This window comes from Papaver somniferum, chromosome 1 (assembly GCF_003573695.1).
Source record: "Papaver somniferum cultivar HN1 chromosome 1, ASM357369v1, whole genome shotgun sequence".
NCBI lineage: Eukaryota > Viridiplantae > Streptophyta > Magnoliopsida > Ranunculales > Papaveraceae > Papaver > Papaver somniferum.
In genome coordinates, this window is record NC_039358.1 from 211,992,269 (window position 1) to 211,998,064 (window position 5,796).

The window sequence follows — 5,796 nt, forward strand, 5'->3', positions numbered from 1 at the left end:
ATAATACTTGGGAACTAACAACACTTCCACCAGGTAAAAAACCTATTGGTGTTAAGTGCGTTTACAAAACAAAATACAAGTCAAATGGTGAAATAGAAAGACCGAAAGCAAGGTTAGTAGCTAAGGGTTATAGACAAAGACAAGGAGTTGATTATTCAGAAGTATTTGCACCAGTTTCAAGACTTGATACGGTAAGGATGATCATTGCTTTGGCTGCACAAAAGCATTGGAGGATATTTCAGATGGATGTGAAGTCAGCATTCTTGAATGGAGTATTGGAAGAAGAAGTCTATGTAGAGAAACCAGCTGGCTACATTATGGAGGGGAAGGAGAATGAAGTATACAAGCTAAACAAAGCTTTGTATGGTTTGACACAAGCACCAAGAGTTTGGTATACAAGAATAGATTCTTATTTTCTTGAGAAAGGATTTACAAGATGTCCACATGAGTATACTCTATATTTGAAAGCTGATACTCTTGGCAATCATATTATAGTATGTTTGTATGTGGATGATCTCATATTTACTGGAAATAGTTCTGAGATGATTAATGAATTCATGGAAGATATGGTGAAGGAATTTGAAATGACAGATCTTGGTTTGATGTCATATTTTCTTGGTATTGAAGTACAACAAACTGAAAGAGGAATTTTTATTAATCAACAAAGGTATGATGAAGGAACTTTGAAGCGTTTCAAGAGGGATAATTGTAATCCAATTTTAACACCAGTAGAAGAGAGACTGAAGTTAACAAAAGATGGATCAGGAGAGCTTGTGAATTCAACAGAATTTAAAGGTCTTGTTGGATGTTTGAGATATTTGACTGCTACAAGACCTGATATCATGTATGCAGTTGGGTTGGTTAGCAGGTTCACGGAATCTCCTAGACAATCACATTTACAAGCTGGAAAACGTATTATGAAGTATGTAAAAGGAACAACAAGCATGGGAATCTTCAATACTATTTCAGAAGATCCAAAGTTGGTTGGTTTTACTGATAGTGATTGGGCTGGAGATACAGAAGGAAGAAAAAGTACATCAGGTTATGGTTTTCAGCTGGGAACTGGTTTTTTCTCTTGGTCATCTAAGAAGCAACAAGTTTTTGCATTATCTACAATAGAAGCTGAGTATATAGTTGCTAGAAACTGTGCTACACAGGCTGTATGGTTAAGAATGATGCTGAAGTCATTGTTTCAAGAACAAACAACACCAACAACAATAGTTTGTGATAATAAGTCGACAATTTCATTAACTAAGAATCCTGTGCTTCATGGGAGAAGTAAATACATTGATATTAAGTATCATTACATCAGAGAGCTTGTTAGTAACAAGGAGATAGTTGTGGAGTATGTTGAAAGTGAAGAACAAGTGGCTGATATTTTCACCAAGTCTTTGAAGTCTAACACTTTCATTTAATAACGTGGAAAGCTAGGAATGATTAGCAAAGAGTATCTTGGTTTAAGGGAGGATGTTGAAGAATAAACCAAGATACTATGAAGAAGACATAAGGGATCAACGAGAATTGTTGATACAAGTAGTATGGATCAATTATGAGAGTTGACAAAATGAGGTTGGATCAACTGGTATAGTTGACAGATGTGAATGGATCAACAAGTATTGTTGATACGGTGGTACGGTATTTAAAAGTTTACTTGGGTTGCAAGTATTACTGTTTTAAGATTTTGTTTACGTGAGAATTGTCTAGAAGTTTCTTTGTTAGAGTTTGATTATGTTAGGAAAGTCTTTTTACTTGAGAGTCAAGTTTGTTAGTCATATAAATAGGTTGTTGAGCCATGAGACGAATTACATCAATTAAGAGAAGTTTGTTTGAGTTTAGTATGTGTTCTTTTCATTAAGTCTTTGATATCAAATTTTCTACAAAAATGGTAATTCAGTGATGATGTGGCAGACGGTATAGTTCGGTAATTCATAAATGCGCACATAGTTCGTTTAGGCTGAAAATTCGCAAATCTAAGTCGGGACTCCGAAAATACGGTCGATGTGTACAGACTCGAATGATACGGACGGATTCACGAATTATGCAGATATAGGATTCGAGTGATACAAACAGATTCACGAATGATGCAGATATAAGATTCGAATGATACAGACGGATCACAAATTATGCAGATATAATTCACGAATTTGCTAACTAGGCCCAGGATGTCTACGAGCAGCAGGAACCACGTAGGTACGTTAACCATTTTCCACGAAAAAAAAAATAAAAATGGGTCATTTGTCCAAATATATTTAAAACATGGTTCAAATGGACGAGTAAAAATTTGTATGGGTGAAATGGACACCAAAAAAATAGCAAGGATGAAACTGGATTCATCGTGACTTAAACTTAAAAAATAGGAAGGATGAAACTGGATGCATCCTGATGTAAATTAAAAATAAGAAAAAATATTTGAAAATGGGTAGGATGAAACTGTTTACATCCTGGGTATTTTTAAATTTTTGTCCATTTAAACAGTATCAAAATCTAAATGTCCTTTTCACCCAGAAATTGTTGATTTTGATCTTTTTAACCAATTCTGTGAAAAAAAGGTCCATCAACATAAAACACCCCAGCGACCTATGATCCATCAGTTTTGCTAGTAAATCTTGAAAGCAGTGAGTTATCATCACGTATGATCGGTTCGGTTGAAATAAATTACTCAAACTTATAAGTCAAATCATGACCATATCTACCTTATGATTGTTTCTTTCCTTAATTATTCTGTTCATAGGCGCTTCGGTACAAGAAAAAAATCAATATTGTGTGTGCGATGATGTAAATGATCATAACACCACAATTAAGGAAGTGATTAGCGCGTGGATATGGATGTGAAAGTGTGACAGGACAGGGTTCATTGACTAGGTGTAGTGACATCTAGCTCTGACATGGGATTATTGTACTATGATGATAGATCTACTGTACTTGATAATATACCTTGTGTACTTGATGGTAGACCTATTTTGAACATGCGAGCGGCACGTGGAATAGGAGGTTCCAGTCCTTTTTTTTGGTTGCATAAGGTCCACGTTAATATAGAAATGAATTAGACATTTTTTTCTTTTTGTGAAGGTAATTAGACATTGTGCAGAACTATAAAATCACTCATAAATTTATAGATAGCAGATCGAAACGATCAACCAACTACTCCTATTATTTCTGAGCGTTTTCAAGTCTTCATCTTCTGCCTTGGTTTTTGAGAGGTAATACTCAAACTTCAATATCACTGCAACATTTTCAATTTTTTGATTTCATGATATATGATAATATCTGTTCAATGTTTTCCCGTCATGTTTTGCATTTTCAAGAGTAGTACTCTTTTGTGCAGTATATATGTTCTCATCTGACAGGTTTCCTAGGCATATAACTTAGTCATACGAATATAGAATAGATCCTTGTAACAAAACTCATGATATGTTACGTAGAAATATATATGTGAAAAATGAAACATGAATTAGCTGAATTTATGTACTTATGAAGTTTCAAACCCAACCATAGTGAAGTTTCCAACCCAACTATAATAGATGGTATTAACATTGAAATGGTTTTGAATAACGACACCTGTTTTTAGTTGTCAGAATGATTGCTTGTTCTTTCTTTCTTTTAAAAATCTTCGTGGTCACATGTGAATGAAATGCAAATGTCGACATATACATATTCCTTTCGTTCTAACAGCAGAAAACTGGAGATGACTATAGGTGTTTGCTTTTGTCGCGTTCATCAATATTTTTGCTACTTGCGTTTTCAATTAAGATTCTGTTAGCTTAAATTTAGCTTGAAACCGTCGATCTTCATCAAGTATTGCCTACCATTCGCGATTTGGTCTGTTCTTTGGACCGGAAGGAACAACAGGGTGTTTAGGAGTGAATCAATCACTTATGAGAAATTGCTCATTAACATTAAAGCAACTCTATACACCTGGGCCTCTATGTATAAAGAGCTGAGGATGTTTACTTTTGATCACTCTATGTGTAGATGGGAAAAATTTAAAGACAACGTGTAATTCCCATCGCTTGACTATTGTGACTTTTGTACTTCATGTTTATATTGTGCTTTCTCAGCACTCTTGGAACGAATTTTGCTGTTTCGAAAAAAAAATTAAGATTATGTTAGCTTTTATTACCTGTAACTTTAAATTTGGAAACTCACCGAACATTCATCTTACTTTTAAAATTTTGTAGGTTTTTCAACTTGACGAAGCCAAAATCCCGTTGGTTCGGTATCCTTGGGTTAGATCCAGAATTCATCTAGTTCGTTGTTGAAAGTTTTAGTTCGTTAGTTTGACACTGGTCAGTTTTGAATTTGTTCAAGTCATGGAAGATGGAGAGTTAGATTTCTCTAACAAGATGCACCATCAGTTACTGGCAATGGATAGTTTTTTGGATGATTTCCTTGGTGATAGTCATGCATACACTCAAACCTATACTTCCAACCAAACTGAACAAGATGCACCTTACTCGCAAAGTAATTTCCATCACCGTTCTAAAAACCTTCCTGCCGAAGAGAAAACCACTACTGAGGAAACAGATGACTCTGTTGAAATTAAATCTAAAAAGAAACGTGCACCTGGTAATAGGGAGTCGGTTCGTAAGTACCGCGAGAGAAAGAAAGCCCGGCAAGCTTCAATAGAGGAAGAACTTAACAAATTGAGAGTCATAAATCAGCAATTGTTCAAAAGGTTACAGGGCCAAGTTGCTCTTGAGCAAGAGGTAGCTAGGTTCAAGTGCCTTCTTGTGGATATTAGAGGAAGGATTAAAGGCGAACTTTGATCATTTCCTTACCAAAGACCAACTAAAGGAACGTGTGGTGGCATTTGGCGAAACATGTCTTCCGCCTCTAATTTGGCTGGAGCTTATGATGTGAACGACATTCAATACCATGGATTAGATGATCAAGATGTTGACGTATCTGATGGACTGCAAAATGATGGTTTTGGGGCTTCTGATGGTAATTATTTACCGTGTGTTTGGAATAATAGTTCAGCATACAATGAGTTTCTAGAATTTGGACAAACAAATGTTAGGTTAACTGCTAGTGTTAATAATCCTTCCACCACTGCCAAGAAGCGGAAAGGAAAAATCTCAAATAAAAATTTGAATAGATAACTAGCTAGGAAGCTGTTGATTGTGATCCAACTTTGAGTAAATATATTGTACGTAGACCGATCCAATAAAAAAATGAAAAAAAAATAGTTACTTGCTTTAGTGCTTTGTTTTATCATTCTACGAGCCTTTTTTTAATCCAAGTGGCTGAGTTACTTACATGGGTGCCTCGCCTTGCCTCTTGCATTTGTAGTAAAATTATTTTGAATGGCCTGCCTCATGATGCTTTTGATGTGTGTGTTGTGCTATCAAATTTTACACTTCTAAACAAAAACATCCTAATCAAATGTAACAAAAATGGATTTTGTTTTTCTAATGACTTTCCTTTCATTTGATTATTATTACTCACGTTCAAATGATTAGGCTAGTTACCTAGTACGTAACTTCACTGGTTAAAATGATGATGTGATTATTAATTATTACTCACGTTCTTCACTTGGTGTATAAATTTCAAAGAATTTGAACCAGCTAGTTTTAATGATGTAATGGTTGTTTTGAACTTATTGGGTTGTTAAACTTTGGCTATATATTTACTAATTCATTTAGCTATGTAATTGTTAGTCGGCCATACATGGATCAAAAATAAATAGAAATGGTTAGTTGGACGTGTAGTAGTTTACTTTGATACTCATTCAGCATTGGGAAAGCATGTTCTGTTACCGTCCTCACTTTTTCTTTTTTTCTTTGTCTAGAATGG

At 34.9% G+C, this 5,796-nt stretch overlaps 1 pseudogene; it reads left to right on the forward strand.

The window, feature by feature from the left end:
- Window positions 1–3,152: 3,152 nt before the first annotated feature.
- Window positions 3,153–5,102, forward strand: LOC113359684 (annotated as a pseudogene).
- Window positions 5,103–5,796: the final 694 nt, after the last annotated feature.